The sequence below is a fragment of the Cygnus olor genome, chromosome 4 (assembly GCF_009769625.2).
Source record: "Cygnus olor isolate bCygOlo1 chromosome 4, bCygOlo1.pri.v2, whole genome shotgun sequence".
Classification (NCBI taxonomy): domain Eukaryota; kingdom Metazoa; phylum Chordata; class Aves; order Anseriformes; family Anatidae; genus Cygnus; species Cygnus olor.
In genome coordinates, this window is record NC_049172.1 from 22,449,721 (window position 1) to 22,474,873 (window position 25,153).

The window sequence follows — 25,153 nt, forward strand, 5'->3', positions numbered from 1 at the left end:
TCTTCTGCAGTTCCACGTCCCTGAGACCAGTTGGAAATTCTGACGCAATAATGACTCACCCTTCAGTAGACAAGTCTCAGGTTAGGGAACATTTAAACTAACTAGACATACACAAGTCTGTTGGACCTAATAGTATGTGCCCACCAGTGCTGAGAGTTCTCTTGCCCTTGTAGCTGATGACATTGCAAGGCCCCTCTCAATTATCTTTGAAAGGCCATGGCAATTGGATGAGGTCCCTAAAGACAGGGAGAAAGGAAATGTCACTCCTGTCTTCAAGAAGGGCAAACAGGAAGACCTGCAGAATTACAGACTAGTCAGCCATACCTCAGCCCATGGGAAGGTGTTGGAGCAAATAATCCTCAGAAAAAATATTCAAACACATTAAGGACAAGAAGGTAATAAATCAAAGCCAGAATGGATTTATGACGGGGAAATAGTGCTTGACAAACATGACAGTTTGCTACAATGGCGTGACTGGCTCAGTGGACGAGGAGAGACCAGTGAATATCTTAACTTTAGCAAGGCTTTTCACACTCATAAACAAGCTGAAGCAGTGCCTAGACAAGCAGGCAGTGAAATGAATTGATAACTGTCTCAAAGGGTTGCAATCAACAGCAAAGAAAAAAAGCTGGAGGCCAGCAACTAGTGGTGCACCTCAGGGGTCAACGCAGGGCTAATGCTGTTTTAACAGATTCATTAAAGAGCTGGGTGCTGGGTCAGAGACCACTCTCAACAGGTCTTTGGATGTGCCCTTGAGGCAATGGACACCAAAAGCATGCTGGGCTGCATTAGGCAGAGCGTCACCTGAAGGCTGAGTGACGTGATTCTTCTCCTCTGCTTGGCACTACTGAGACCATACCTGGAGGGCTGTGGTCAGGGCTCCTCTGTACATGAGGGTCATGGATAAGTAAATCGGTGAGGGACCATGAAGATAATTAAGGGATTGGGGCATGTGACATACAAAAGAGCTGGGACTGTTTAGCCTCAAGAAGAGAGGGCTTATTGGTTCTTATCAATCTCCATATTAATCTTCTCCATGCTGGGAGAAGTGTAGAAGATGAAGCCGGGCTCTTCCGTGATGCGGTACAAGAGACAATGGGCAAAAATAGAAACAAGGAAAATTCCATTTAAACATAAGAAAAATCTTTCCAATGTACATAACGCACAAATCCATTAGTCAGCTTTGAAGTTAAGAGTATAATTTTAGATGGCTGAAACATTTGCCTAAAAGAAAATTTCAATTAAAAAATTTACAACAGACACAAAAATGAATTAAGATGCCCTGAAATATTAATGTCCTAAAATCACACTATTTCTCTTAACGTTTGCCTTATACTGAGAATTTGACTTAAAAAAAAAAAAGAATTGTTAAAATTAAATAGTTTAGATAACATGAATATATTTCTACTTCAGTTTTCATGTTAGAACGAAAATTAAAAATTGTCTGGTTCTCATCTGCCTAAACTGATTTCCACCCTATTTTTTTTAGTTCAGTCAGCAATAAAAAACAATTTGTCAACTTGATCTCACTAAAGCTTATACAGAGTATCTATGATCATGAAGAGGCCTGAAATCATATCATTTCCTGCCCAATGTTGTAAGTTGTCACTGGGCATAAACAGGGTGAATCAGGTCATTGAGAATCTCTAATTGTATCTGAAACCTCTGCAAGAAGTAGAGATTGTGAATTTGAACTTTGTGGCCCAAACTGACAACAGAATGAGGAGCATTACGGTAATGAGGTATAAATTCAGGCTTTCTAGCAACTTCTAGTCTCTGTACTGTGGTAATACTGCTAGATTTTAAGTCCAATATCCTGGCCGTATTCCAGATTCTTTGATTCATTAAAGTATTAACAAGTCTTATAGCTTTAGATAACAAATTCCTATTCACTTCATGTCCTCCGTCATTGAAAAATACTTCTGAGAAGCACTACATGATAAAATCCGTTGTATTTTATGGTCTGTTGATACCATATGACACAGTACTATTTTACATCTAAAGAAAATAAATCTGTGCCATTCAGTAGTGGAAAGGAAGTGTTTTGAAATACAATTTACTGTAATTCCTCATTATAATATAAAAAGATGCAACATAAAGGAATGAAGTAATAGTTGTTACATACTAGTGCACTATTGACAATAATAAATATGGGCAGTTACATGCAAAGTTGTTAAATTTCTTGCTAGCCATGATCAATGCACCTTCATGGATTCCCCAGTATTTTCCAGTTCTTTTTTTCTACCCATAGGAGACTATTATAGCATATTGTGGCATTTTTGGAGTGGAATTCGCTGACAAATAATATTTATACGTATTATACTTATAAAGTAGAGTTAAAATAGAGAATTTTGGCATTTAAAATTACTTTTTTTTAGTTATATTTTTCCATAAATCAAGTTTATTTGTCTAATTCCAAGTTGCTTAAAACACCTAAGAAATATTAGAATATTGAATTAAAAATAATCCATTATTTCTGAAACTGTTTCAGCTAAGTTTGTTTTGTTTAAGAAGAACATTCCAACAGCCTACTATCACAAACCTGAACCTAAAATATCAAAGTACAAAAAAGTAAAAGTACACTATTTATATTTTTAACTCGTTCTCTCATCATTCCTATTGTTATAGTACAGGCATCTTAATCCTTTTCATCACTACTTATAAACAAATCAAACAAACAGAAGCAAGGCATAAGTTCTCCAGTATTTTAGAACATAAAAAGTATATTTATGTAAGGCTTTCCATCCCCTTCCATTGCACTGGATATATAAAATGGCGTTGAACCTTTTTTCCTACTTTTATCTTTAATCACATTATAGCAACTTTCCGAAACTAAAAGAGTATCCCCATCTGTATGTAGTTTTTGGTATCTCCCATACAGTGCTTTAATAATTTTTAAACATCATCAACAACTCAGAGAGATTCTTGAAAGGGACAGAAAAAATGTATGGCAGATCAGGAAGTAACATGCAAAAGCAGGGGAACATTTCCTTCATGTACATATTCAAAGCCCTTTACAAATGTGTTTGCAAAAAACCAAAATCATTACCAAATCAGTTTACCAAAATAAAGGAAACAGAATTAAGACTCTGTAAAAAGAGGGAAGTAAATGTAAAAGCCAAACAAGGAATTTACAGAACTTCAAAAATATTTGGTGGCAAGTCTACCATTAAAAATGACAATTCAGTTTCCATTTGCTCCAAAAGTACTCCTTCATTTATATTATGGTTCCTCAATCACATTATTCCATAAAAATACCAAATTTTCTAAGACACTTAGGAGGCTGGGGTTCAATACATGTATAAGTGTTGTGAAATTCCAGAAAACTATTGTCTCTTCTTAAATCAGTATAAGAATTTTTAAGGCTCATCTTGTGTACCCGTAGTTCTGAAGTTGTGTCATTTTTCCAATTCATGACAGGCCAGAAAGAGACCACAAGAAAGAGCGTGATTCTTTAACCTGATATTGGGGGCACTCAACTAGACATAGCAAGGTCTTGACCGTTGCTCCATGTTCAGGACTTCCAACATATACTGTAATGGATTTCAACTGCTATTGTGAAATTTTAAAAATGCTATACTTCAGAGATGGTTATAAATCATTTTGTCTGATGACTTATATTGAAAAATAAATTATGCACTGAAAAATTCTCTTCAAAGAATGGGAAACAGGCAAGCTGCCAGAAACCTCTGGCTAAACCAAGAAAGATAGTGGAGATAAAGGGTTAAAAGTAAAATCTGTGCTGCAGATGATGGTGGTAAATGATGCTAATGAAGACCAGCAAATTACAATAGTTTGATATGTCAGAGAATCAACATTTTACACTGAATTTTACGAGAAAAGTTTACTTTAAAAAAATAAGTTTTTTCTTTATAATCATCACTTTCATTATGCATGGATCAGACTTCTTTTTATAACAGACTTTTGTCATAACTTCTTTATGAACAATATTCAGCTATAAGTAATTTTTTCTACAGTTGAAAAGTCAAAGTATTACAGTTCCTGTCCAAGCAGAGTGAAAAAAAACTCCACTATACAAAATGAGCTGAACTTCCGGTGTAATTGAACTGTGGTCCATTAACGGGGTATTATAGACATGAACGGAGGGGAGGAAGGAAGAGAAAGGAAGGAATAAAATGAAACCGAACCCAACTAACCTGATCAGAAGTGAAATTTAATTAAAATTTGTGAAAAATAGAATTGATTCCTTATCGAGTCCTGAAGTCAGATACATGGTATATGCTTCCTTGTTAAAATGCAATTCTTCGCCCCCAGTACGTGTATATATATATATATTTTTTTTTTCCTCCAGACGTCATGTGTAAAGCTTGGACTAGCAAATCCTACTTCTATTTTAAAAATAGAAAATTGGAAAAAAAAACACAGTGATGTATTTAATGGCTCAGAAACAGCTGTTTGTTTGGATGATGATTAAAGCTCAGACCACTACACCATGCTACTCTTCCTCATCACAACAGCGCTGCTATTATTAGTAGGATACATTCAGCAATTTTCACTGATTTCGGTGGGAGACGCTAAGCGCTTAACACTTCTAAATGCAACTGTAGTTACTCTGGCACACAAATATAAATGTAGGAGTTAAATTTTAAGCATTTTTTTAAAATGAGCCCTGCATAATCCAAATCTCACTGTGCAATTACCACAATGGAAAAAATAGCATATGTTCCCCTCCCAGCAGTGCTCCCATAATAAACTTGCATACACTTTTAACTGGAAAGATTATCCCTTTGTTATCATGGAACTTAAATGTCTTATGATCACAGGAAGTTTCCGAACAAGCATGACCAGATTTTATTTAATTGCATTTCTCGGGGGCATGTTTCACAGAAGTGATAACTCAGAAATGTGCAAAAATTGTCAGTTGAAGTCAAATCCACATAACAAAGGGGTCAGAGGAGATGCCAGATTTATGGAGCAGTTTAGCCTATCTAATCTAGCCACACAGAACTACATGATCCTGCAGTAAGGAAATTATGTTATTACACTCTTAAAAAAAAAAATGTACACCCTTAATGCAAAACCGGATTACAACATGTATTAAAATCACAGGAAAACAGGTTGTAGTCAATATACTAAATCCTCATCAACCAAAGCATGGAATAAGTGTGGCCTTGCAGCCCAGTTAGTACAGTGCTCCCACAGCAGGCTACAGGCTTTGGGATATGCTTACCACATGGGCCTTGTCAGGCCTTGTCTAGACTTGCTTTGGCCTGCCAATAATACACTTATAGCTTGTTTAGCTGTAACCAAGGGGGTCCTGGTGGACACGAAGTTGAACATGAGTCAGCAGTGTGCCCTTGCCACAAAGAAAGCTAATGGTATTCTTGACTGCATTAGGCTAATTATTGCCAGCAGGTCAATGGAGGTGATCCTTTCCTTATCCTCAGCACCAGTGAGGCCACACCTGGCGCATTGTGTTCAGTTCTGGGACCGCAGTACAAGAGAGACATGGACATACTGGAGAGAGACCAATGTAGGATTACAAAGATCATTAAGGGATTGGAGCATCTCTCCTACGAGGAAGGCTGAGACAGCTGGGACTCTTCAGCCTAGAGAAGAGAAGGCTCAGGGGGGGCATCGTAGCAATGTCTATAAATACTTGAAGGGAGGGCACAAAGACAGCCAGCTTATTTTCAGGGGTGTCTAGTAACAGGACAAGAGGCAATGGGCTCAAATCATAACACAGGAGGTGCCCTCCAAACACCAGGAAGCACTTCAGTACTGTGCCTGTGACAGAGGGCTGGCACAGGTTGCCCAGAGAGGCTGTGCAGTCGTCCTCCTGGCAGACCTTCAAAGGCACTTGGACATAGTCCTGCGTAACCTGCTTTAAACAGCCCTGCCTGAGAAAGGGGCCTAGCCAGATGGCTTCCAGAGGTCCCTTCCAGCCTCAACAACTCTGTGATTAGTTACCACTTACCATGCAATGTGTTAACATAAAGCAGTTCTTAGCAGAAATGAATTATAATGAAACAAGAAATTTTATGGACACTTTGATGACCAAATTGCAAATCCTACTATTGATTCAAAGCAGGAAGGTACCAGGAGGTATGAAAGACTACTTCAGAAGCCAGAATGATTGATGTTCCCATTTTGTGGAGGGGTTACAGAAGCAGAATCTTAAAAATAAAAAATAATAGAGAGAGAAAAGGTTAGACTAAGTCTCATATTTAGGTAATATGTCGCGGATTTTCATCCCACCCAAAGTATGGAATAAGCAAGCCCTTTCAGAGGAAAGATTTACTTTTGCTTTGTTTTGGTTTTTATTTCCCGTTTAGATATGCACTATGGCTCCATTTCTTCCTGACAGACACTCCTGACAGCTTACACAGTGTGTATGCAAAACCTCAAGTTGTTCTGACTACAATTGGTGAACTAGAGATGTACAATTTCTGAAACTTTGATGAACAGCTCTGAATATAAGACCTTCAGGTACTAATAAAAAGAGAGAGAAAAGCAAACTTGTTTTCAGCTTTAATTTGTTTTGCTGAATTGAAGTACATGATAGAATAAATAAGAAAAGATAGCATAAGAATGAAATGTCAATAACAAAAAAGCTCAGCCATGCATATTAACCCTCCCTTGGCTGGTTTTATCCACTCAAGACTGGGGCTGTGAGGAAGAATTCATTTATGTAAAAAAAAAGTTAAAGAAATAAAGTGGAAAATGCAGAGGTTTTGAAATGCATCTATTTATGTTTCAGATACTTCATTACCTGTATTATCAAGCATTACCTATGAACGTATAGCACTGCTTTGAGAACAACAATCCTTATCTCTATTTTCAAGAGTTCCAGAAGTAAACATCATCACTTGGGTGTATGATTGTTTTTCCTTAAATCACTTTGACTGGATCACAGCATTTGTCAAGAAGAATATAAATACCTTTGTTTTGTTTTGTTACAGTAGAATAATGTAATACCTTTAAATGAGTCCATAGTTAAACTGTTGAATTACGTGCCATAAGCATTGCTTGTCATTTATTCCTGACAGTTACTGTCCACAAATTGCGTAACAATTTGAAACAAGACAGACATTTTTTCAAGCCTTTTGTGCAAGCAATTATTATATGGCATCTTAAAATTGTGTACCAGAAGGTTAAACAGTGAAATAAATACTCAAAGAGAGAGAAAAAATAAGCAAAACACCAAGAACAGAAGACAAGTAAAATACTCTTGCTTACTGACAGAGACTCTACTCATTTTCTCTAGATGCATTATAGAAATTTAAATGTTGATCTCTCAGCTAGCATGCCAAATGCCAACATGAAAAGGAAAAATAGATTCCTGTCTTTTCTGTCTGTTGGGCAAGTGAGGTCAGCAAGATACTTTCTGTGGTAAAGCTCTATTTCTCAGAGGCTTTATGTAAATCCAGCTGTTAATATCTAAAAAAAAAAAAAAAAAAGGATTTATTCCTATTTTTTTAAGATATCAGAATAAGTCATTTTCATACTAAAGATGCTCATTTCAAGGACAAAGAGACAACGTTTCAAAATTTTTATAAACTTCTGAGTATTAGCATGATGCTAGACTGTGTGAAGTTCAGAATACAAATCAACTGAAAGCTGAATCCTTCTGCTCTCTGGATGAGTCGAGATGAAACAATTTAATTGTAAATATTTTGGATTGATGACACTATATCAAGTACTGTCTGCATGTAAGGACACCAAGAACAGAGAGTAATTAATTTTTGTAAATCCAGATTATTTAAATATGATAGAGTATCCAAAGATAGGTCAAGGGAAGCCCCATATCACTCTTCCAACCAGTGAATTGAGTTCCCATTTCATTAAAAATACAAACGGAATCCATACACATGGCAGCAGACCCATACTCTACTTTCCATATTGAGGCACAGAACCAAAGCCAATTCTTTCTCTTTGGTCTACAGAGTCAGGAGTTCAGATTCAACGGGACAGGAAGAAGTAACTGTTGTTCAGTATAAGTCATTCCTAATGATTATGGCCTTCACATGATGGAAAGTAAGAATGTCAGTTTTCTTAGGCACAGAAAGGGAAATAAACCTGAGTCCTCCAACATTCTTGGTTATATATTATTCTGTTCACAAAAGAATATATTACTGGGGAAGAATATATTAAAGTGGAATATATCCACTTTTATATTTCTAAAATGTGAGAGTTAGTAATACAACTTGCATGGGTCCTGATACAGACAGGTACAGGATTCTGGAGTACAGTAAGTAGAATGCATATTAATTGTGCCCTTCAAGGCAAAATCACCTATTACATTTTTAAAAAGGTAACCTCAATGCTATTTCCTACAGAAAGAAACAAGATCAAGGTTTAGTCACCCAAATCACTTGGTAGCATTAAGTTTAAGCCCTGAGAGGATTATAAATCCTGTCACTTCACTGTCATTTTCATTACACCCTAAGATATCCTAATGACTACCTATATGTAACTCTCTTCTCCTGACTGTGGATCTCACTCTCAGGTACTTAACTCTTTTCATGCACTATAGAAGGAATACAGAACTGGAGCTGGTTCTGACTGTTATGTATTGTAATGCCTAAGCATGTTTATGGACTTTGCCCAAAGTCATTTTGTCTGCTAAATGACATCATCTCCTAAGTCACATTGATTTTTCTTGAAACTGGGCTCCCAAGTCACTTCAGTACTTTGAAAACCACTGCATAAGTCTGTCAAGAGATTCTAATTTGCTAAGCCACAAACACTATCTCTGTCCCGTCACAAAAGCTACTTCTGTCTTAAAGAGAGAGAATTAGTCACATAACTGAAAATGGCAGTGGTGGGAACAGTATTTTTTTTGTTTTTCTACTACAAACATACCTGCTTGGCAAATGAGGCTTTAAACAAAATATATGGGACATGTTTGAATTTATAATTCTTCCTAATGCATAGACAGTAAATAACCAATAACTGAAATGCTCTAGTAGTTAATAGATGTGCCTTCAGGGAGAAAAAACAACTCAGGCAATAAGCCATGTCATAAATAAGTATTTAAAATGTATGCCCTCAAGCCATTTCCATCACATTTTACCAGTAAGAACAATATTTGAAGTGTTCTCTGTAGAGAGTTTTGGCCCAAAACATAACAGAGTTGTGCTCAATTGTGCTACAAAAAGTAGGATTAAAATAAATATTTATGTTTATTTTTCACTTTTTTACTGAAATCCAGAAAAAGGCTCTATCAATATTTTTTGGAAATGTAAAATGAAACAGGTTTTCAAACTGTTTTGTACATTGAAATGGCTACAAACTGCCTCACTATGCTAATGGAATTCAGAGGGACAGGGAGCTATCTTCTTTGGGAACAATTGCTCTCAGGATTAAAATAGCACCAGTGAAATAATTCACTGCATTGAAATTTACTCATTTTAGTTTAAAAGTTCTGTAAAACTTTGCACGTCCCATAATTGCTGAAGAAAGAAGAAAAAAATAGGTTGCTATAACTACTTTTACCAGATATAGCGTGCCCATCCTTGTATTCTGTGCACTTATGAGATAATATGAAAAATGGAGTAGAGTGACACTTGCCCTTTCCTGTCCCTGTCTTTGGTTTATAGCACTGCTGTCAATACTAGTCTTGTTCAAGGAAGAGTGCAAGACTGTGCTTAACTGTTTTAAGCACCTCGTGTGACAGGCTTGAAAGGTTCCATTCCTTTTATCTCTTGTCCTTGTTTCCTGTCACTTACATATTGTATACATGTAGTCATTAGTATTCGTGGGGGGAAATATATCCATCTGTATCAAAGCATAACTGCATGGAATAAATATACCTTATATCAGTTCTTTTTCATTTGAGTACTGCATGGAAACAATATTAATTTAATGTATACCCTAAAATAAATCAGATATTTGGGAATTAATACAATGTATAAATTGCAGTCATGCCCGAGATGTACAGGGTAGCAAAAATTGATGGCAATTTTTCTACCCCAATTAGAATAATTTATAATATACAATACATCCTGTCAGGTACAATGTGCTGATATCTTAACACGAAAGGACAAAAAGAGTAATATATAACAATAAACTCCCAGGACAGTATCAATTAACACTGCCAGAATAAGCATTCTTATTACTTATCTTACTAGAGTGGCTTATTTAATAAACAAAAGAAGACCTCTCAAGAGGATTGTAATGTCATTAGTTTTATTCTTCCCTTCACCTCCTATGCTGTATAGGGCTTTTTCCTATAGTTAGCTGTACCTGTCAGAAATATGGCATGCATTTTCTCCTGATGTTTTATGTCCTTTAGTGATGTTTTTCCTGGGCATCCTCAGCAGCATTCAAATAGGACCTTGGAGTATGTCACTCGCTCTTTTCCCTCTTTCTCCTTCTTTTCTTCCTTTTTTTTTTTTTTTTTTTTTTTTTTTTTAAATAGCGTATATTTTTACTTCTAACATTCATTTTTGGAACTTTCACTGAAATATTTTCACTCAGCCAACACTTTTTATATCCTGGCAAGATCAAAGTCTATCTCAGGTACTTGGGAAAGTAACAAATTACCTCATCAATTATATTTCTGTATACACAAGTCCTGAAAAGAGAAAGGGAAAATGGAACAAACTTGGCACACAACATATCTGCCATACACACACACAAAAGTCAGTCTTTTTGTAATATTATGACTTCCCTCATAATTTCCAAAGAATAATAGGCTACAGAAAATCTGGAGTTTTCTGATGAATCTAAGCATTGCAGGTTCATTGGAAGAAGAAAAAAAAAGGAGAGTTAGGTAGCAAAATGAGAATAGTTTCTATGTCTCACAGGACTCTGGGATTTCAATCAAGAAGAAAAAGAGATTTCTAAAGAAATTTTTGAAATGAAAGCCTTAAAAAACATAACAAATTCATAAGAGTACTGGAGTCAGAATAGTGAAAGGCTGAACATTTCAGGCATTCTTCTGGGATACAAGTCCTTTGTCTATGAAACCCTGTTTTGGATCTCACTGTCTTCTGAGTCGAGCCTCTGAGTTTTTCACTCGGAATAGATTCTCCATCCTAACCATTAGGATTTTCTCTCAAGAAAAGCCCAACCCACATAATTTTGTTCCATAAAAAATCAGGTATTCAGATCACGTTTGGCAGAATCCCCAGAAACATGTGGAACTCTTTCAGAACTTCTCCCTTACATACATGAACGCAGAGGAAAAAAAAAATATATATATATATATATATATACTTAATAGTGTCTGTAATTCAGATGCCATGTATTAGGAGGCTAAGGTAATTATGGAACCAATTTTTTGTTTGTTTGTTTTTAGAAAAAGAAATGGCTATGTTGAAATTTATGGCTAAACATTAATTAATACAGGATTTTCTATCCCCATCAGTGTATGCATAAAGGCATGGTGGGCTCTTGAAGTTTGCAGTGTTTTTAAACAAGAACAATATGTTACTGTTCTTGATGTCTGTCTTGTTAGCAAATCCAAACTTAGGGCAGACCACAGTGTTAATAGTATCTCCTCTAACTTGATGACTTACAAATAACAATTTTAGTGAATCCTTGTATCCGATGGCAAGCAGTAATCTCTGTATGGGGGAACAGTATGGAACAATTTAACAGTTATTCAACTACTGCTACTGGAGAGGTAACTAAAGACCAGTAAAGAACCACAAAAAACAGTCTGTACATGCTAATACTGAGTTATGTCACACAAATAAAAGTAAAAAATGTATTATGAAGCTAAAGAGCTCTCAAAATTAATTAAACGCTTAGAACTGAAGTCAAACATATTTCTTATAAGAGTGAAAGTTGTATCAGTGACAAATAAAATGTTAACAAGTTGTCATATTCTAAAAAAAAAATATTCTATCCTAAACATTTGAAAAAGTCTAGTAGTTTAACAGTATTCTTCTAATCTTGCCCAAAGAAAAATACGATAAAAATGTAACAAGCTTGAAATATTTTATTTCCATATATGAAGCCTTTTTTCTGTAGTTATCAAATTAATTATAATTATCTTTTCTAAGTAGAGAAAAGTGAAAATTTATCTTTTTTATGTAAACACAGATTCACAAACAGGAAGTCTAATTCTGTGTTGATTAATACTATCTACACTTTTTCTGACTACAAAGTCTACAGTCTACAATGCTATCCGGTAGATAGTCAGAAAGAATTAACATTCTCCATTTTCTTTTATAGCTGATAAACCAGAAGGAATGAACATTTGAAGTATTATTTAAGGACGTCCTTACCTTTGAAATGTGTTGCAGTTCCTTCTGGTGATCTACTGAAATGGAGTATTTACCTGTTATAAAGAAGATAAGGTATTATTAGCGATATCTCAGAATGCACAGCTAGGGTAAATCACCTTCATTAGTTAGTTAAATATATATAGATTAATGTTAATTACTTTCCCCTCACTGATTTTCATCAAGAAAACTGCAGGGTTTGGGAAATGCAGTATGCTCTTAGAATTGCAAAAAATGTAAAAGAAATATGCTTGATGTGATTCAGGTAGTTCATGAAAGCTGACCTCCTACTTATTTTTACATTTATGGGCAAACAGCTCACCTTTAGTAATCTTAAGCATATTTCAGTGCTTGTTTTATGAGGTATCTACATAATTTTCTACAGTATCTGGAATCCAAGTGACTATATCCACAGAGATTTTAATTGTCCAGCATTTCTTCTATTTGCTCCTTTTCTGTTCATCCACTGACTCTTGTTTAGCACTTATGTTTTAAGTTCTGACATGCAGGGGACACTTTTTCTTTCTCTGATTGAACAACAGAGGTTCACGCTCAGAGGTTTTACAGCAATAAATACATAAAAAACAAATACCACGTACAAGTTAGCATAAGATAGTAAGCCACGGTGCATACAAGGAAAGAGTTAAAAAAAAAAAACAAACTTTTACTAATCATTCATGTTTGCTATTTAGTGTTCCAATAACAAAAAAGTTCATTAGATTTTTTGTACTACAGAAGGTGAAAATTAACGTACATACAAATCTACTTCCAAATCTCATGGGCTAAAACCAACTTATTTCTCATTCTTTTCATGACTAAAAAATTCATAGAACACATATTTCTTAGAAATCTCTCCTTACTTCCAGTTAAGTTTTAGCAGTCGGAGGTATATCCCGATAGAGTGGAAGTCCCATAAATGCAGCTTTTTGATAAGAGCACATGAAATTTACTGCCTCACGTCAGTGCTTCTATTGTTTTTCATTTATTTTCATCACTGCAAAACTACTGGAATGATAACTGAAACTTTCCTTTTGTCTTTGATGGGAAAACATGAAATAATACCCCCAAGATCGCATATGCGTATGATAGCAATGTTTCACTCTGTCCTTGAAGCATAATTTTCAGGAAGAGTATGTTGGCAAAAAGTATGCTGTTTTTATTGCTGCCACTAAAGAAGTTTTACTGACAGTGCTCACAGAGTTTCATTGTAGAAAAAAATGAAGTAGATGAGAAAGTACAAGGAAGTGTGAAAAAAATACCTTATTTGTAAAGATAAGGCAAAGACAAAAATTTTTCACTCTTTCCTACAGTATTTAAAATCACCTGGTTTGTAAAAGCTTTGATGCTTTCAGAAACACACTATAAAACAAATGATATTGCAGTTCAATAGATTTTAATTTTAAAACTTCTTTCAAAGGTAAGTTAGCATAAAAACATGAAAATGAGAAGCAACCTGCAAATAAAGGAAGTATGCTGTAGTAAAAATGGAGTAGATTTACAAACCTACTCTGTGTCACTAAGTCAGCCTTGATAATGTCAAATACAACCTGCTCATTACCTGAAATAGCTTTTTTTCTGTATTTTTGGAGTATTCCTAATTTATGGAATACCTATCATTTTTCACTTTAATAACATACTTAACAGCTACTGAATACTGCAGAATAAGAAAATACTGAGCTGAATCCTCAAATATACACAGACAACAAAGCCAAGTGAATGTTAGAATTTGGTGTAGGAGCATCGCTCTGAGGTTTTCATATTTACCCCAAGCTGACTAAGTAACAAATAACCAACCATGCAAGTACTTTAAATCAACAACTATTTTCTTGCCTGCAAGCCTTGAAAAATAAATGCTTAGACAAACGTGGAAATTTACATATTTCATAAAGTTTAAAATTTGACTATTTAAATTCTCTGCACTTGTCTATCGATTCAAATCAGTCAGCCTTAAGCCTTACAACTTCTTCTTGTGTATGCAATGATCATCTGAAGTGGCTTCTGAGTAGTAGATAATTGCTTATTTATGGAAGTGCAGAAAAGATAGCTACATATATACTCAGCCATAAAGTTATTCTGTCTAAAGAGTGAGCACCAAAATAATGTGTTGTAATCTGAAGGATAAAATATAGAAAATCATGTAAGCATATGCTGAAAAACAGGCAGCCTGGGAAATTCATGCTTTTTTTGGCTGTTTTCTTATTAAAAAAGAAGGTCTTTTTAATAGAAGCTACCTTCTCTTTTCAGTCACCTTCTCTAATAGGTGAGTTCCCAAGCCTTTCCCATAGATCATTGCTGTAATAAAAGCCTTATTTCTTTCCCCAAAAAGACCTACTCAAAAGAGAAGAGGCATAGTAAAGGAAAACTCCAGAACAATCTTGTTTCTTTTTTGTTTTCACATGTTCTTGCAATTCTTGTTCTGTATAGAGGTTTCCCTTTAATAAATAAATAAATGTACATCTCAGACAAAAGTAAGTGTTACTGCTTGTTCAATGTCAATGCCATACTGAAAGCACTATAAATTCCATCTCTATTTTGACTTTCTGCCTGCTGTGTCTTTTACTGACTATTTGGTATTGTCATTGATGTTCTTCCATTTTGGGGTACTTGGGTTTATTTTTATAGAAAACTGAAAGGATATTTTTATTGCAAATATTGACTGATCTTTTGCTGTTCTCACTGTAAGGAAATATGACTGTTCCAAACAGTACATGTATTATACAAGCATGTACTGCTAGGTAAATGGAGAGGAACTTGACACATCCTTGTATTATCCAAAGTGATTAATAGCTGTAATTCAGGTAGCAAACATCCTTTCTAGCATTGCTCTATTGAAAAAGATGTTCATAGAATTGAGGGACAGCATAGATCTGAAGATTGCTGAATTAAATATGTTACCATGGTAGCCATTCACTGCAAGCTGTATCAGGGAAGAACGGACAAAAAGATATTTCCAAAACATTACCCAGTTCTTCTGTCTTTAGATGTTTTGATGAGTTATTGAAGTGTTATTTCAGAATCTGCTAATCTATATTACTTTTCCTAACTACTTTCATTCTAGGTACTGTAATATGCAATGTCTACCAAAGCAGTTGGTCCTGGATGACCAGGAACTTATGTATCTACAGGTGAAAGACCCGTTCAATGTAAGTTTTTGAAATACAGTGTTATTAAATATATAGATTTTTTTTTTTTATTATTGCTCGTTTTTAGAGTGCATCACAGAGTCTGTCTTTTCTCCATTAAAAAGGAGAACTGAGAGACAGAAAGCTCTGGATATGTGATGTGGGACACTAGAAGGTGACTGCTATCAGTGTTTGTAATGGAACATTTATAACATTGTACAGGCCTTTTCACTGCACATACAGCATCCTAACAGTTTGTCAGTAACACCAAAAGTTGAAACAACTTGTATTTATTTTATTGCATTTGAAAGTTTATTTAATTTAGAATTATCCAAATCATTTAAGCAACTGACACCATATTCAAATTTCCACACCTATCCTAATCATAACACATCTGTTCTTGCATTAAACTTTACTTCTAATGAAAATAAGAAAAATAGAACCATTATTTTCAAATTTATCCTTAGCTTCTCAGAGAAATCTTTATCATTTTGATCAATGCTAATTCTAGTTCTTTTATATTTATGGTGAGATTAATAGGCAAATCTGTCTAAGGGACTCAGTCAGAACTAATCAGAGTCAACCTGTTTCAGCAGCTGTCAACAGAAGGATCATTTTGTGATAGATCAGATACTAACCACCAGACTGAAAAGCTTGAATGTATATTTCATTTTACTTCTTAAGTCTTTCTCTGTTTTTGCATAAACTTTCTAATTTTTCTGTCTAACCTTTTCTCTGTTATAAATGAAAACTGGCATGTATTCCACCAGATACTATTCTAAACGTGATAATGTTTAGAACGTTTTGGAAATGAAAAACATAATAGTGGTAGTGCATATTATTATATTAATATCTTTGGGCAACAGTTTTAGACTCAGCAGAAGATAACAAATATTCAATGTTTAGCTAGGTACTGACTTTTGGATAAAAAAAAAATAAATCTGAAAATTGAAAATCTGAAAGGACCTTACTCTCTCTCTAAAATGAAGAGTGGCAAATAAAGGTACTTGCCAAAAAAAAAAAAAAAAAAAAGAATATATGTCTATAAAGAAAGAAGAGGAATCCATTCACTCACCCTTTCTTCCTTCTCTGCTGCCCAGACCTACCACCTCCCTGTTCTGCTTATACACACTTATTAGTGCAGCCAATCTATCCCAATTATGTTTTTCACTCTTGGGCTACCTCAGTTTCTGTAGGCAAGTTTTCTTTTAAACCCCCTTTTTTTTTTTTTCTTTTCTTAGTGCATATCCTCAATGTAGTGACCAGAAGAGAAAAGCCTTGCAGCACTTTTCTGTAACTTTCTAAACAATCAGCTTCATCAGACCTGTTAGCACCAAAGGCATATAACTCCTTTGCAGCCCTCAACAATTCTGTGGTAATTGGCTTTGTATATACTGAGATTGCAGAAGAATCACTACTTACTGCTTTGCTTGCCCCACTGCAGCCAACTAATGTGTGTGAATGCACTGACATACTGAGTGACACGATGTGGAATAACAAGAAAACAAGCAGAGAGAACCGGCCATAAAAATTCACAGTTTACAGCATAGCAGATAACACATTTAAAGATGATGAACATTAAATAATTGTCAACAATTTCAAACAAATATAATTTACCATCATAAGACATTTAAAGAAATTAAGATCTTGACAGCCAACCACTCTGTATTTTTGAAAAGATTAGAAATAAATTTGATAATAATAGTACAAGCACCATAATTTGGATTTACATAAAGCCTTTGATAATGTCTCAAATGATAGTCTTCACCTTAAACAGAAAGCAGGAAAGATTCAGGTTAAACATGGGAACAGATAAAGAACTGATTAAAGTAAAGTGATTAGAAAGTAAAGTGTTGAAAAGGGTCACAGGGGAGTCAGTCCTCAGATCTTTATTGCTTCTAATCTACATAAATTACTGAGATAGAGAAACTAGCTGTAGAATTTCCAAATGCACTGATGACTTACAACTGAAATGCAGTAGTAAGTGGAAAGCAAAAGAATTAAATGATAATTCCCCCTGGAAAATGGTTTACATATGAAATGGAAAACAAAATTTAAGAATGAAAAATACAACATACAAAGCATTCTTTGTTTTTCATTACCAAAGTACAAGACGTCTGCTTATAAATACTATCACACAAACTTCTGGGAATCTATTTGAACCTGTCCACACAATAGGAAAACTAGGCGAATGGGAAGCAACTTCTGTATATTGCTGTTCTAGAGCAGAAGAAAGCAATTCAGAAAAACCTTATGATCATACCACTTGCAGTTGCATCACTATAGTACAATAATAACTAATACCCCATCCCTTTCCCCTTAGAAGTTTCAAAGTGGAGAAAACACAACAAAGGAAGCCCCCTTTACACTAACACTACCAAATAACAGAAAACTAAAAAGATTTCCATTGAAGTTGTTGTTGCCATTTTTTGTATCTCCTAATTTTTCATCCCCAATAAAATGTAATAGCCATTTAGCTCCAGTGGAAACAAGGAGAAAATAAACCACATTACTCCACACAATGAGAAATTACCCTTTTGGACATTATTATTTTTTTTTCAATTTACACACAGTAAATTAGCATATAAATGCTGAGGATTAGACTTCCAGGAAAACATCGTATACTAATGGTCAGATAAATACTACAACCCAGTGCTAAATATTATAATCTAGTCAAAATGCATGGAAAGCTTAAGCTAAGCAGTCATAACATAGATGTTGGAGATGAGGAATAAGAGCCTCCTTGTAGGAAATCAGGTATGATGCTGCTCACCATCACTGCCATTTGCTCCATTCACTATGCTACAGAAATATTGTTATAATTAGGTTATTTGTAGAAAAAAAATCTGAAGCCTTTGAAACTGTTACTTATTATATGATAGAAGTAAGAGACAATGAACAAAATTTTAGTTTCAAAAATCTGAATATGCACCTACTTAAATTTTCTTATTTTTTTCTGAAACTGATATTTTAGTCTTGAATTCAGTACTGTATATTGCCCCCATCCAGGTCTCCCTAAGTCATATAATTTCATCTTACTTTGTTTAGAGAGCTGTCAGAAAAAAAAAGGAGTGACTGAAACAGACATGGCAACTCTCAAAAGAAGAAAACAAAGAAAACAGGAAGAATTGCTCTAAGCTTTATTTCTTATATGCAATGCAGATTTATAATTACATGTACATATGGTCCTCAAGACAGCTGCATAAAAACAATGGATTTGTAAGGGTCTATAGTGTGGATAAAATTGCATTCCTATGTCTGTTTGAATGGTAGTTGAAGTGATAATTTTACGTTCAGCTGCCTCAAATATTTTCATACACAACACATAAAAAATTAACATCAGGGGATATTTGTATCAGGGTACCCAGTTGATAATAAGGGGAGATACATTTACATATAGGGAGAAGCACAGAGAAAGAAAGAGAAGGAAATTAACAGTCATTCTATTTTATTGCCGTACATCTAGTTTTTCATTATTTGGTTAATGAATTTAATATATCTCTCTCAGAGCCCACCATTTTAGAAATGCTTTCAGTTTGATAGACAGTTTGATATCTAATATAGATGGTTTCTATATTTAGCATTCCATTGCTAGTACTTGCTTTGGTTTTTAAAGGTCATTAATGTTATTGATTACGTTAATTTGAAAGCTTCTTGAATAACACAGAAAATTAATGTAAAATGAACAGCTGCATAAGCTGACAACACACTAAATTGCTGTGGTCTTCAGAGATGACTCCTCCTGGGGATTTCCCCCATCAATCAGTTCAGCATAGCAGGAGCAAAAGAGCCCTAATAGAAACTTTCACTTTCACATTTGTATGTTCTAGTAAATAGAAAAAAATTGATCATTTTTCCTTCACTGTTATTAGTGACATCCAGCAACCATATAGCTACCTGGAGAAGACCAGGGAGTGCCTAGATAACAAAAGCAAGTCTTTTTAGCCTTTCTGTACTTATGCTAAGTACAAGAAATAAGCAGCGTGATAATTTATGGCATACTAAATTTTATGAATCTAGTTTACCTGAGGCTTAGCATTTGTTTAAGAAGGTAAAATATTCAAGAATTCTCCCTCGATTTTCAGTTTGGCCCAGTGATAAAAGCTTCAATTTCAGACATACCACGTTCCAGAAAAACTAGATGATCTTGTAACACCATCTTGTGATATCTATCCTTGGTCTTCTAAACAGAACCAGATAATCACTAAAGAACAGATGTTACGTATCATACACACAATATGTGTTAACAAACCTTTTAGGGAAAGTATTTTATAATAGAATTCCAAGTAGCAAGCCTGTGCATTTCCCTTTACATACATCTTTGGCTATTTGGAATACTCTAGACAGGGTAATGCCTTAAACTTAGAGGACTTCTTAGTTGTGCTGTTTTTAATACGTGGATTTATGAATTTATAAAGTCTAGCTACTTATAAATGCCAAGTTTTTTGTTGTTGTTGTTGTTGTTTTAATATTACATATTACAGAATTATTGCAGGTAATTATGGGGGTAAGCATTATCCTATGTTAAAGGGAACAGCCTGTGTACTTACCACTATAATTAGGATCAATTAAACCAGCAGTCTAGACTGACATCTACACTGTGCAGAAATAATCCATCAGCAACTATTTTGTGATGTAAACAGTGTATTTGTTCTTTGTTTCACCTTTCTGGCATGAGTTTTTGTTTGATTGTTTGTTTGTTTACTCTTGTTTTCTGATTCATTTTTGGAAGTGAGTGTGATTCTTCAATAATGAAGAGTGCTTGGTCAGCTTTTATAGGCAAGGACTGCTACTACTACTTTGCTTCTGGGATTTTATGCTTTATAGGAGAGGGACACACTTAATAAAAGTAAAATATAGCAACTTGTTTCATCACTTGATCTGATGCTAATAAACCCTGCAAGGATTATGTTCTTATTATGCTCCTATGTTCTGACTATTATGTTCTTATGATTACTCCTTAAAAACTCAGCTCTGTTATTCCCAATTCTTATAAATCATATCAAGGTTAAAACTACGAGTTCATCTGAGTAAGCATACTTACAAAAATAAGTGTAAGTGAATCTCCTGAAGATGATCTAGAAAAAGTGTTTGTAGTTGTCATAAAGCATTGTTCTTGTATGCTTGAAAATAATATAAAATCATTTGATTGTGATAGATGAAACATTAAATACTATTGAGGGGCATAGAAGCACTATAAATTTGCATTTTGCTCCTAGGTTTTCCAGCAATGAATAGTGATGGGGTAGCATTTGTTTAAAACTTGACCTGTAACCGAATATTCCTATTCAAATACAAGAATGCTGGGAACACCTTTGCTAGTGGCTGTTTCCTGACTCTTGTGCACACTTTGTATATGAAGGATGACAATAGTAATATTAACATCCCACAGAAGATAGATTCTACTGTGAATTTTGCTACACCAAACTGCAACAATCTTCAAGGGGTTCAAAGAAAGCACACAAAGCCTTGGAATCCTTCTGGAAGCCAATGCTGTCAAACAAAACCCCTGAAACCTCACAGGTGGCAACTGGATGCAAACACAGGGGGTAACAAGCAAAACCAAATAGGTCACAGACAGGACCAAATGGCACCTTCTTTGCTTTCACAGCACTATGTCTGATGGGAATCACATGAGAGCCACACCAAACCACTGCAGTTGCTGTTTCAGTACTGCAAATAAAGAAAAGCCTCTTTTTCAGGTGCAAGGAGAGATCCTGAGCACAGAACAATGTAATGAGCTGAAGTTCTCTCAGATTTTTCCTCACAGAAAAGATCTTGATTAGAGCTTTAAGACTAGAGCTTTAAGAATGATAAACTCTGCTGTCAGTGATTCCTGTTGTTTTTCAAGCTGACAAATATAAAAGGAATATATTAATTCTTTGTCATCATCAGGAAAATATTTATGTCCACTGATCCTGAATGCTGAGCTGAGAAATTTCAATACTTCTCTCATGAAATTTGCCATTCTATATAATAATTTCAGCCAAACAGATAAAGTATTTATAGAAACATCGAGCATCTGTGCTCATCAGCCTCTCTGTATATTGAACTGTACATTTTAAATCTGAAATTACTTTGAGATGACTTAAACCTAACACTCCACACTTCAACTTCCTCAAACTACTCCTTATGAACTGCAATTGAAGAGCCCTATAAGAATCATTATAAAAAAGAAAAATATACATAATCTGTTATCCATGTACTGAAATGGACAGTAATCTCCCTATGCCCAACAATTGGAAGGATTACAGCTTAAATATACTAAAAGGTTAAAATAGGAAAGCATATAAGAGAGTTTAAGAGCAGTTTATTTCAAGATGCACTTGGCAATCTGTTATGGATCCAGCTGTTTAAAAGCATTTCTTTTGAGCTGTTGGCATAAAAATAAATAGGTTCCTGAACTTCCCTTTGAATTTGATAAAATGCCTCAAGAGGCAAATTTCCATTGCCCCAGTTCAGAAACTATTTCAAGCATTTTTCAGCAAGGGAAAATCTCAGCATACATATTGGCCTAAAGCTATACATTTGCTTAAATACTACCCTGAATAATCATGTATATTTCATTTCTCCATAAACTAGGAGTAATTTTAATCTGAATCCTACGCTAATAATAATCTTCCAGCAGAAGTTATTCAGTGATTCACAGAACTACGATGTCTGGTTTTCTATGGCTGGACAGGAGATGCTCAGTGAGCTACAAGTGTTGGCCACCAGGCTTTCTTTCTGCTGTCAAACACAACGAGTACACTGCCAGATCAGAGAATACCCTGTTTTACAGAGATTAATCAATAAAATCCATCTTTTTTTTTTTAACCTAAACAGTGATTTTCATTAATCTTGTAAGAATCTAATGTTTTTCAGACCTTTACTCAGCTGTCAACTTTGCAGAAAGTAGCTACTAGATTTAAAAGTAAAAGTGATTGAAGACAACACAGGGATCTGATGATAACCTGAGGGCACAAATTAGAAAACTTTGTTAAAAAAGAATCTGATAACAACTAGTTGTAAAGTATTGTTTTGGTAACCATATTAAATTGTTCCTTCCAGATCTAGAAAAGTAAGTCAAAAATCTTGCAATTTAAGTATATTAAATTTACAAAACTGATAAAAGACTTACTTTTGCATAGCAAATAAATTAACTGAAGACTAGTAACTATGGAAACTGAAATAAGGCATCATTTTTCCTCCAAAAGTAAGAAATCAAATTTACATTGCCAGCTTAAGTATGCCAGTTAAAGGACATCAAAGTATAATGCATGAACAGTTCAGAATGTTATCCACAAGTATTAGATATTGTGGTTTGAATCCTGGGAGATCTATATCCTTTGCAATCTGCAAACTAATTATAAATTGGCTGATACACCTATGTTATTAGGCTGTGTTAACATTTTGAATATGTTTGCCCACTTTAACTTCTTTAATGCAAGTCCAGCTACTTTGAAAGAAACAAATTTTGTCAACACTACAGTTGTAAGCTATTTTGTAATAAAGGCCATTCTATGCACATTAATAATACTGACAAGAACAGATGGCAATTATCGCTTTTAACAATTATGGTTTTTTTTTTCTGTTACTATTAATTACTAAGGCTTAATTTCTGTTGCTATGTCCACTGGGCACCTACGTAAGATGCTAGAAATCTACCCAAATACTTTCATCTTATTGACAGCAACAAAATTCTTACTAAAATTGAAACTTTACTGTCATTTTAATTAACTCATTAGAGATGCATCCAAATTCATCATTATTGATAGCTGGTTTTATGCTTTCCTTACACTATAGTGCTTTATAAAGTGAGCAGCATTCTTCTTGCTAATTGTATAGTTAAAACATCATCTGCTGTATTTAAAAATAGACTTATTCATAAAGTTAATTAAAATATCAGTCATATAAATTACCAGAAAGTTCTCTGTAGCTTTATAAGAGTGCTGAAAAAAAATCTTTGCTGTTTAAAAACTTAAATCTTTGGCAATAATTTCTGTTCATTGATTGACTAGGAGTAGACAACCAGTCTACTGTCTACCATATTCCCTGTCTCTGGCAGGATGCTTATGTCCAAGTTATGCTGCTGGGTTCTCTTCCATAGTTGCAATAGCAAGGAAAGAAGAAAAACTCCTAAACAGTGTGGACTGCAATAGCCAACACACTTGGCAGGGAGCTGCTTAACCTTTGTCAAAAGTGAACACCAAAGACAATCTTAAGCAGCACCCTTCAGGGCCTCTCAACAGCATGCCTGCTTCACTGCCACAAGCTCTTTCAGTTCACAGTTTTTAAGCATTCAGCCAGTGATCTGAAGATACATTAAGGATATTGTAGAGTTCGGACCTACATACCTATAGATACCCAAGCCTGACTACCAACATGTAGTTTCAGCAGTGTGAAAGAAAACCCAACACGGATCTTCCTACAGCTAGAGAAAAAGATACAATGATGATAACAAACTCTTCTAAGGGTGAACAAAACATGACCCTGGAAGCATGAGACAAAGGGATCCTAGTAGGCCCATGGGTTGAACACACAGATAGGACAAAGATCTCAGGATATCCCATTCACAGCCAGGCAGATATGGCCTGATATGTGAGCATAAAATGTGATTCTGCCCACTTTGTAACTGTTTGTTTTGTTTTGTTTTGCTTTTAACAATCTCAGCTGGAGCACAGCCCAAACACATACACTCGGAAATCCTAGCTATTTGGAAAATCCAGGAAAACAAAAAATAAAAGAAAAAAACAACCCTGAGTTTAGGGCTTTGTGTGAATGAAGCAGTCACGAATCCAGTTCTCTGCGAGTGTTGCAAGCACCAATTTCTGGTTTGTTTGGAACGCTGCTCTCTAGTTCCTTGGTGCAGGCACTAGGACTTGCTACATAGGCATAGAATGGATTTTAATTGGATTCCAAGTTGCTGCTGAAGTGTTAGGCTGCTTATGCTCAAACATCTTGGACTGAAATTCACCCTTTGGCCAAGTCTTCCACTGTGCCTAGAGAGCTGATGTAACATCGCGCGCCTCGGGCAGGCGAACTGGCTGGGTGCTTTTCTAAGAGGATCAAGCACTAGGTTAGGTCAGCCGATATGAAAATGTTTTCTCACTGGGAATATATACACATTGGCATAGATCAGTGAGTGCATCAGGCTTTCTTTTTTTTTTTTTTTTCTCCAAAGATTCCTGCAGACAATGTAGACACAGCTGCCAAGCGACGAAAAAAATAAATATCCCTTCGCTTCTATTCCTGAATACATTGACCGCTTCATCTCTTATATTTCAGAAGAGGACACAGGAAGGATAGGACTAAAATGGAATGAGATTTTGATAAAGCAAATCAAAAAAAAAAATCGCTTAAAATATATTATGGTTATTCATTCCATATTGCTTATATTGGAACTGACAAAGATCATCTAGGTCAATGGCCTGCAGATGATCTGCCTGAACAGAAAATGAATCTTTTGAAAGTTGGAGCATATACCTGTGCTCAGGAATTATAGATTTCAATCAATAAATAACTAACACATGAAATGAGTAAGCATAACATACTTGCATCAAGTGGAAACTGGTGAAAAAATATTAAGGATTAAATTCTAAAATGTATTGTCTCGCACTGGAAGTAAGAGTAAAGGAACCAGAATAACTTCTGTTTCATTACTTGGTAGAGAGAATTTGTAGAAGTGATTTCTACAACATCAGTGAAATGAATACTTTCCACTTTCTGGAAATGCTAGATTAGGCTGAATAATAATAGCTGCATCCTACAGCCCAGGACCGTACCTATAGGCTTCAAACACTTGACAGTTATCAGCACAGTGTTTTTTATCAAGATAGTATATTTGCTTGAATA

The 25,153-nt window shown here is 34.9% G+C and overlaps 1 protein-coding gene across 1 annotated transcript in view; it reads right to left on the reverse strand.

Annotated features, from left to right (window-relative positions):
* The window catches only part of TENM3 (teneurin transmembrane protein 3), a 1,331,063-nt gene that overhangs the window by 1,117,068 nt on the left and 188,842 nt on the right, over nucleotides 1-25,153 (reverse strand). The window contains 1 exon segment of the mRNA XM_040554455.1: nucleotides 12,201-12,253. The gene's annotated coding sequence lies outside the window, so the exon portion shown is untranslated.